Below are 10,564 nucleotides of genomic sequence, written 5' to 3' on the forward strand. Positions count from 1 at the left end.
GAGGGGAGAGAGGGGGAGAGGAGAGCAGAGGGGGAACCAGAGGAGAGAGAGGGGGGAGAGGAGGAGAGAGAGGGGGAGAGGAGAGAGGGGGAACCAGGGGAGAGAGGGGAGAGGAGAGAGGGGGAACCAGAGGAGAGGAGGGGAGAGAGGAGAGCAGAGGGGGAGAGGAGAGGGGGAACCAGAGGAGAGAGAGGGGGGAGAGGGGGAACCAGAGGAGAGAGAGGGGGAGAGGAGGAGAGAGAGGGGGAACCAGAGGAGAGGGGAGAGAGGAGGAGAGAGGGGGGGAACCAGAGAGGAGAGCAGAGGGGGAACCAGAGGAGAGGAGGGGAGAGAGGGGGAGAGGAGGAGAGAGAGGGGGAGAGGAGAGAGGGGGAACCAGAGGAGAGGAGGGGAGAGAGGGGGAGAGGAGAGCAGAGGGGGAACCAGAGGAGAGAGAGGGGCGAGAGGAGGAGAGAGAGGGGGAGAGGAGAGAGGGGGAACCAGGGGAGAGAAGGGGAGAGGAGGAGAGAAGAGAGGGGGAACCAGAGGAGAGGAGGGGAGAGAGGAGAGGAGAGCAGAGGGGGAGAGGAGAGGGGGAACCAGAGGAGGGGAGAGGAGAGGGGGAACCAGAGGAGAGGAGGGGAGAGGAGGAGAGCAGAGGGGGAGAGGAGAGGGAGAGAGGGGGAGAGGAGAGGGGGAACCCCTCCCTCCCACCCCCACAGTGCCCAGGGGCACTGTAGGAGTGGGCAATTCTTTCCACCATACTGATTTACATAAAGTAAGTGAAGGGCCATACATTTGACATCATACCTGCCAACACTTGCAGGAGTCTCCCTATTTTTAACCCTCTCTCCTGCTGTGATTGGTCATTTCTCATGTTAATGCCCCTATACACACACACATACATATATATATATAGCCTACCGGTGTGTGTCATATATATATATATATATATATATATATATATATATATATATATATATATATATATATATATATATATATATATATACAGTATATATATAAAGAAAGTCAAATAACATTAAAATAGGATGGCATGTAGGATTTTGTCTTTCAATATCCTCATTGCAGCCTCGCTTGGTGTTGTTGCTTCTCACAGGAATGTGTCCCTCTAACAGAGAGCCCAACATGAGCATGAGCGCCTGGCAAATGAGGAAACTGGAGCAACTCCTTAAACATCCGTTTTGTTAGCATTCCATTTGCAGAAAAGTTGAGCTGGGAAGTTCACTGTTCACTTCTCAGATTCACTCGCTAGCCATTGTTAGCAATAACAGTTGATAACAACCCAGATAGCAAAAGACGTTAATTCAACGTTGAATTTTGGTCAAATTGGTTATTTGTGGTTGAGGTTGAAAAATCTATGTTGACTCAATGTTAAATTACAGATACCATTTCAACGTTTGAAAAAATGTTGTTGAATCAACATTGTATAGATGCTGGTTTTTCAATGTTGAAATGTCAACATTAAAATGACATAGTTTCAATGTGTGGTGGGCTGATTGCTGTGGGCCCCCTCCCCCTTGCGAGGGTAGGCGGGGGCAGCTCGCGAGACCAGCTAGATCTCCCGGGACTTGAGTTAAAACTGTTTGGCGGGCAATGGGCAATGTCTGGCTCTCTGGCTCCCTGGAGGAAAGTGGAAATTCAGGAGACAAACTGGTAAGTCCTTATGAGATTATAATGTATTATCCCCTTGTGATACCATCATCTGGCTGTCATCGTTTGACTAAATGTTAACTTTGTGAATTATTGCCGTGGCAACTGAGGTTGTAGCTGCTGTCGACTAACGTTAGCAGCTAGCATGCTATGTGCCTCATAAAGGCTGATGCTAGCTAACGCTAACATTAGCCAGACAAACGGGTACATCCTTATGATATTATAATTTATTATCCCCTTGAGATACCATCATCTGGCTGTAATCGTTTGACTAAATGTTAACTTTGTGAATTATTGCCGTGGCAACTGAGGTTGTAGCTGCTGTCGACTAACGTTAGCAGCTAGCATGCTATGTGCCCCATAAAGGCTGATGCTAGCTAACGCTAACATTAGCCAGACAAACGGGTAAATCGTTATGATATTATAATTTATTATCCCCTTGAGATACCATCATCTGGCTGTCATCGTTTGACTAAATGTTAACTTCGTGAATTATTGCCGTGGCAACTTAGTCCGGAGGTTGTAGCTTGTTAACATTATTAGCTGGTATGCTGACTCTTGAGGCACACACGTAGCTTGTGGGCCTGTAGGGGGGTGCGTGCTGCGGTGCTGCGAGCCCGACTCCGCTGCACCTCGGGGTGGGTGCAGCGGAGTCGAGCCCCGGGCCGCCGGCCGTCTGGAGCTCATGTGGCGATTAGTCCGGACCAATTCCGCAGTGGAGAACGGACCGTTTATTTCAGTACTGCAGCGAACATAATGTACAGCTTCACTGTCACGCATGAAACTCTTCCTCTGATAACTGAAGTAACTTTCAGTTCTCTCTAGTCTTAGCGTTTCGCTAGGCTAAACACACACACACACCACTGACTGCGTGTCACGTCATCACGTCGCCCCTCTCTCTCTCACACACACACACACACACACACACACACCTCACTGACTACGTGTCCACGTCATCACGTCGCTCCTGTAGGCTTATGTCTGACCCAAAACATTGACAGCATATCGCCCAGCCCTAATCCAACCATGAGCAATTAGGCTCTATCAATGCAATATGCTCTTGCACAACAATCCACAATAATATATACCAAATAATATAGACCAAATAAAGAAAAAACATTGCGTGGATGCATAACTGGGACGTATCCTCAGTAGACGCAGGCAGGATTTTGTCAATGTAGTCATATTTGCATTGCACCTGAAGGCTGATATATTTTTAATGTTAGTTTATGCATTATTTTTGATTCTGATTTGTTTTTCTCCATTTTCAGGGTTGTGATACAAGGAGTTGAGAGGATTCGCTGCAATACACAAGGCCAAGTAATAATTCCAATTATAGTAGCACCACCTCTCTTTACTTAAGATTACATTACATTACGTCATTTGGCAGACGCTTTTATCCAAAGCGACTTACAATAACACACTTTTTGTCAGCAATAGAACAACCAACTATAGAGCACAGTCTATGACAACTACAGATTCTTAAGGAACGAGTTTAGTTTAGGATTTTTTTTTTTTTTTTTTTAATAGAAAGAGAAAGAAGTTAGATCTTCTATAAGAAGATGACTTCTTATTGGGCTAAGAGACGTAGAGTCAGCAGAATTGTAAGGGGCATCGAGAAAGATATCATTGAGGAATATGAGGAAACTCTTTATAATCAAAGGGAAAATTTACACCACTGTGTGAATAGGGAACCACCCTTCAGAATATCACACGTTTCCCAACCAGCTTCCCATGTACAAATGGAAAGTGATGATACGGATGGTAGTGTAGCTGGAAATGATGAAGTTGAATCAGATCATGTACAAATGGAAAATGATCATACAGATCGTAGTGTAGCTGGGAATGATGAAGTTAAATCAGATTCTGACTCTGACCCCGATGATGAACATCGGCCTGTTGTTAGCAATAACAGTTGATAACAAGGCATTTCGTGGCATTTTGCGCATACAAACACTGCAGCAACATGTCCACACAGATAGAAGTAGGCCGTGCTGTGTGTACAGCTGATTTAATGAGACACAAACAAGACAGAAGTGCTAAATAGCATTTATACGATTATAACTACTGTTGTTGCGCAGATGAGCCATCTTGGATTTTTGAGGTCGGGGCTGCGAGGCTCCTACGAGTTTGGAATGGGAAATACCAGCTGGTTTAATGAGACAGTAACAGAGCCAACGTTTCAGGGTTGATCTAACAGCACACTGGTTTGACTGGAGTTAGAAGTTCTACACACACAGGCAAACCGTGTGACCTGACCAATCAATGAGTTACATTGGATCGGGTTGAATCGAATGGAAAATCACACTAAAGATGTCAACATATTTAAAATGTTCTATATTGTCACACATTAATCAACCTGCCACACATTAGAAAATACACATTGGAGAGAACATCATAGCCAGAAATACAATATAATACATTGAAGAAGTTGAAAAATAGTATAAAAGTAGCAAAGAATAGTATCTGCACGTCCCGATCACCTTTTTTTGCCTCCGAGTCCGAGTCATATGATTTTGAGTATCTGCCGATACCGAGTCCCGATCCGATATTTCTGCAATGCATTGCAGAAATAGTTGGGACAACAAGTTGGCACAACTTGGATGCTTTTTCCCCCCTTTCTTCTAAGTGTTTAAGTGTTTTTATTTTAACCAACCAATATGACATCTTTGTACGGCTCTTTTATCACAACCACAACTCAGTTAGTGCAGCATTGGTTTTAAACCAAGTAAACAAAATAAAATATCTTTACAGCTTATGGTAAAGGGGGTACTTTGATTCAGAAATCAGGGAAAGGGGGTACTGAAGCCAGAAATGTTTGGGACCCACTGACTTCTCTGGCTATCTCTGGGCTGGTATTAATTTGCATGCGGCGTTTCACTGGCTGTCTGCTATTGTTTCGAGTTTCGGCCAATGAGCCACATCAATAGAATTAAGCATGCTTGCTAGATGGGGGCGGGGTGCAGCTCTGTTTACAAGTGAGACAACATGGAGAGTCACTGAGGACAGTCTGCGTGGATTAAAATGATTGAAACTTTATCTGTGAGACGAGTGCAGTCCGGCCACTTCATCTGACAACATGGAGGAACGACAGATTTTATTCACAAGACAGACGGAATGCAGACAACAAAAAGACATGTTCATTATGGCAACTTTACTGATGCAGGCAGGCAGTGCAGAACACTTCTGGCTTTTCTTCCTAGTCCGACTCCTAGGTGAGTTTAATCATGATCCCTAACTAACGTTACGTCTTGTTTCTGTTTTAGCCACTGTGCGACCATCTAGTTATTATGGTTGGACATGTGTTTTTGTATGTTTTATCGCGTTCTGATGTGTCGCTAGTCGAACACTAAACAAAGAGTATGGAAGGAAAGAAGCGACAATTGACAATAGAACCGTGGCCATTTTGGCGCCGCAGACAACAGGACAATAGCACAGAGGTTTGTTGCGCCCCAAAATGGCCGATCTCTTGTGCGCTGTTGCAATAGATTAGTTGTCGCTTCTTATCAATGCTCACTACTAAAGTTAAAACTGCGTGTGTTGCTGCGCAAGAGGGCTCGTGTTTACGATGAATATGACAAATTGCAATGATAAAATAAATGACAGATTGTTTATTTGGATGACTGAAATGTGAGAATTGCCATATTTGTTTTGTGACGTTGTTATCATTGTTTTTATACATAAAAATCCGATCTCTTCCCCCCGAATCCGGATCAGTTGAAAATCACGTGATCGGCCCCGATTTCCGATCACGTGATCGGATCGGGACAACCCTAATCTGCAGTAAACACCAATATGTTGATTTTGCAGGTTTAAGCTATTTAAAATGACACCCCCCCCCCCCCCCCCTGATATATGGGGTTATTTTTGCTACTTTGCTACTATTTTTCAACTGTAAATGTATTATATTGTATTTCTGGTTATGATGTTCTCCAATGTGTATTTTCTAATGTGGGGTTCATACCATGACCTGTAGGTGTGACAATATGGAATGATATTTTAAATGTTGATCTTATTGTGATTTTCCATTCAACCCAATCCGATGTGACTCCCTGAATGGTCAGGTCACACTAGGCACGTTTACATGGAGCCTATCAGATTGTAATAGGTTTAAAAGCCCAAACGGATTAAAAATGCTCCATAAACACCTCAATCAGATTAAACAGGGTAGTTTAAACCTTTTCATGAACTGATCATAAGATTGGATTATCATTATGTGTTTGGACCATCGACCTACCGTAAATTCCGGACTATAAGACGCACCGGTCTATAAGCCGCGGGACCAAAATTGACTATTTTTTTCTTCTATAAGCCGCACCGGTCTATAAGCCGCGGGTGTTTTGATGTTTAATTACCATATGAAAGGGTTCGTGCACAGAGAGGAATGTCGGAAAAGAGATGGCTGATTGGGGAAGCTCCCATTTATTAACATTTCAACAAAACAAAACAAAAGTCAGGTCACTAATCCCCAGACAAAATCACACAACAATAGGCTATATGTGCAGCAAACCTGTAACCAGAGAAGTCAAGTCACTAATCCTCGTCTTCCTCTTCTTCCTGCGTACTGAAACCACCAAAGTCCTCATCTTCAGTGTCGGAAACGAACAGGTTCAGGGTGGCTTCGTCAACCACTCTCCTCTCTCCTTCATTGTCACTCAAAACCAACGAACTCCTCTTCGTCACTGTCGGCATCGAACAGCCTCTGAAGCCTCTGACGGCCCTCAGCGCCAGCTGTGGCGGCATCATCCTCTTCATCCCGCAGCAGTCCAGCGTTTTGGAACCCGTTGGTGATTGTGGATGTTTTCACACTCCTATAATATTCCGTGCTGAGACAGTTCCTCCTGCTGCACCGTCCAACGCCTCACCATTGACTCATCGATGCCCAGGTTACGCGCGGCTGCTCTTTCCCTCTTTTAATGCGAGATTGACTGCTTTCAACTTGAAAGCTGTCGTGTGAATTTCTGCGTACCTTCCCCATGGTAAGTGAGAGTGTTGCTTCTACTGCTCGTTCTCATGCTGTCGAGAACGAGCAAAGCTTTTTTTTTGGTGAAAGAATCCTCCAGGGCGCTTCTTGTTAACAGTCCGAGTGAGTGGCAGGTCGAACGTCAAAGGCACTTCATCCATATTTATGATCTGCTCCGGTTCGATGGAATATTCCTTGATCTTCCTTTGTGTGAATTCGCCGAAGTTTGTGATTTTCTCCTGGTAGTCGGGGGAGGGAGTTGATGGCCGAGTGGCCGTTTGCTTACCGTAATTACCATATGTAAGTGGTCACGCACAGAGGGGATTGTCGGGAAAGAGATGGCTGTTTGAAGAAGCTCCCATTTACCGTATTACCGTAACATTTCAACAAAACAACATAACACAACACCACCGTTGTTTATTTTTACAGTGCACACAGTGTCCGCGGTGTGGTGAAAAGAGGGCAAGAGAGGAAATTAAAACAGAAGTGGATTTATAGTTAGAAAGAGTGCTAAAAAAGAGATTTTATTTGTATTTTTTTTTTTTTTTCTGAAAAAATCCATAGATAAGACGCACCGTTATATAAGCCGCAGGGGCCAAAAAACGGGAAAAAAGCCGCGGCTTATAGTCCGGAATTTACGGTATATAAGATGGACGCCATTTCACCTCCCGTTTAGTGAAGCCGCTGCATGTTAGATCGCCGCCCTGACGGCTGAATCCAGTATTAGGTCACAAGGCCCGCCTCCCCACGTTAGTGGATGGGAAAATCACAACCGAAATAATCACAGTATGCATCAGATAATTTTTTTCCAAAGGTGGTTTGTATCATTTTAGATAGTCATTATCATGCTAATGCCTGTGCAAGTGGTCATTTTTCTGATCAGTTTGTTTTTAAGTAGTTATTTGACATATAAAAAGGGATAAAAATGGATGATTGACAGCTGTGGCAGCCAGTCTCAAGCCGTCATTGGCTGGACAGGCTCTGCACATCATAGAACACACACGGCTTCATGTTATCTAACGCTCCCGGGAAGTCAGGTGGCTCATGTTGGCTGTGCTGGCTACCAGACATCAATGGACCCCAATAAAAAGAACATTGTTTTGAGGAATGAAAACAAATGATTTGTGCGCGAGGAATTAACGTTGGTTGGGGACTGAAGTAAGTTCAGAAAATATGTGTTTTATGAGTTACTCCAGCTACGTTATAAGTAGGCTACACAATGGTTTTAACTCATTCACCGCCAATTAGGGATGCAACGATTATTTTTTTTGATCCACGATTATAGTCTGAGAAAAAACCACGATTATCACGGTTTCACGATTATTGTTATGGACGTATAAAAATCACATGAGCATTCTCTAAATAGAGGTTTTATTGTATTTCCCCCACAATCTTAACAGTTGCTGCCTTCCGGAATACTAATGCATGATATGGATTTTTACAGCCGATAGTATAGGCCTACGCTAACCGATAAATATTCTCCTGGCCAATAACCGATACGATAAACATACTATGTTACTTTTTTCACATTTTTGTATTTAAAAAAATAAGTTCTTAACCTGTATTTTATGCACACCTGGGATTAAAAAAAGAAGAAAGGGCAGATGTAGTGAGCAAAGATGGATGATTTAATATTCCATGGCTCTGACCTAATCAAATCTAACTGACATCACTATTGTGAACATAAAACAAACAACATTTCTGATATAGAATATGATTGTATTACTCAATAGTCAATACAAAAAATATTTTATTATTACTTTATAGAAGCGAAAGCCTATAGCTGCTTAGTCTGCAGAAAAAACACAAAAGGCATAGTAACTTAGACTCTTATTGGCATGTTACTGGCAACTAAATGTGCCGTCTGAAATGAATTTTGCATTGGGGTCAGTTCTATTGAAGTGATGATGGGGCAGGCATGGAAAGCCTCACTATAAGCCATCATGTGTCGTTTCACTTTTTACTGGAAAATGCTCCCTCTGGATTAAAGAAAGGACACTCTGTGGTGTTGACTGGTGTTTGTTATGTAAATGTGCGCATTTGTTTTCCTTGTCTCAGTCAGATCATGACTGCCAAGCAGCTAGCTACGTTAGCTTCACGTTATTAGGCCTACATGTAACGTTAGCGGGTTGCTTTTGGAGTTAACACAAACCCTTGATGTTTCTTTTCATGTAAAGCATGAGGTTCTCTATGGTTTAGGCCAGCGCTGGGAGCATGAAGTGCTTTAAATGCGGGGATGTTTGGTCACAACGAGCTTGAGGAACTATGTACGCTAGGCCATGGCCAGCTAGCTAACATTAGCCACAACAGCTAACGTTAACGTCAATGACTGTATGTTAACGCTAAACAAATCCGCTGCCTCTTCCCCACGTTTGGTTTAACGTAACACCAGCTCAGACTTTCCCCTAATCTCAGAAACCTTGCGGGACATGTATTGCAACATTTATGTTGGGCTGGCATCCATGGCTAGGTTACAGACTAGCTACTACTGGGAGACATGGCAGCTGCCTGTGTTTGGTGCCTCCGCTAAATAGTCCGTGCGGAAACGAAGCGAGAGACAGGTTCCTCTCCTTCCAGCGCCGTCTGCGCCGCATGGGAGTTTAAACTGACGGACTGTTGTGAAACAAAACACTCAGTGTAGCGGAGCCTCTGCGGTTATATAACCGTGACGTTTTAAATCGTGGTTAATAGTCAAACCGGTTAACCCCTGCATCCCTACCGCCAATGACGTCTTTGACGTGTTATCAGAAATAGCCCTCCCCGCCAATGACGTGTTTGACGTGTTTTTGTTTTTATTACTGCAGGGCGTAGTTTAAACACTTCCCCAGCCTGTCACATGGTATCAGGTCCCTAGCATCTAAGACAACACGTGAACAAACACATACCGCAGCTGTTGTTTTGAAATTGAGCAAGAGGAAAAGCAGAAAACGGGTAACGCTTCCTTGTGCAGACAGGAGAAACGCCATTGAAACGCGCCTCGGCGCGCTGCACGAGCTGGAGTCGCCTTCCTCTGTGCCAGCCGGGAGAAAGTAATCAAGAGATGTGTTTGATCATCGGAGGAATGAGGAAATGATCGATCAGTTTGCGAGGGCGGTGAGGACGTGTTGAATAGCCGAGGGGAAAACGGGAACGATCAGATAGCAGGGAGGATATGACAGGGAGACATGGACGAGGATGGGTGCAAAATAAACACAACAGCAAGGCACAAGGCATAAGCGGCAGTCACAGCAGCCCGCTGTCCTTTCTCAAGAGCTATTCAGTTCATGAAATCGCTGGGCTGCGTGCCCTCCAGTGTTGCTCCTGGCCAATCCCAGCGCCACAGGGCGTGGTTATTGCTTATCCTATGTGGGATTAGAAATCTAAAAGGGGGATCGGGGATCGTGTGTGTGTGTGTGTGTGTGTCTGTCTGTCTGTCTGTCGGTGTGTCTGTCTGTCTGTCTGCACACTCACACAGAGTAAACTGTATTGTTGAATGTAAAAAAAAAAGCACTTCATGTGTATATATATATATATATATTTTTTTTTTTTGTCATTTGTGTCCTAACGAATCATATTTACATGTCTGATGTCAATACAGTTCAAAATAAAAGAATTGAGAGTGAGTTCTGCCTGAGATTGTGCCCTTTTACAAAAATTGCCTTTTCTCCTGTTTATTTTCTCAGGGAGAACTTTTGGGGGAAAACAGGGTGTATATAAATGGCTATAAGTAGAGTACAGAACATGCTAAAAGCTCACTTTTTTTTCCCTGGTGAACCCAGAGACGTACATCTTCATTTTGAGGTATTGCAAATCACTCTGGTGCTAATAGATAATTTACTGTGGGTCTTGAAAGATGACCAACAATTATGAAAATCTTTGGCCTGTGCTAAATATTGGCAGTCCTAAACTGGCGGTGAATGAGTTAACATGCAGGCTAGCATTAGCTGCTTGCGCTAGTCGGCTGTTTTT

This window comes from Poromitra crassiceps (assembly GCF_964638095.1).
Source record: "Poromitra crassiceps genome assembly, contig: HAP1_SCAFFOLD_373, whole genome shotgun sequence".
NCBI classification, from domain to species: Eukaryota; Metazoa; Chordata; class Actinopteri; order Beryciformes; family Melamphaidae; genus Poromitra; species Poromitra crassiceps.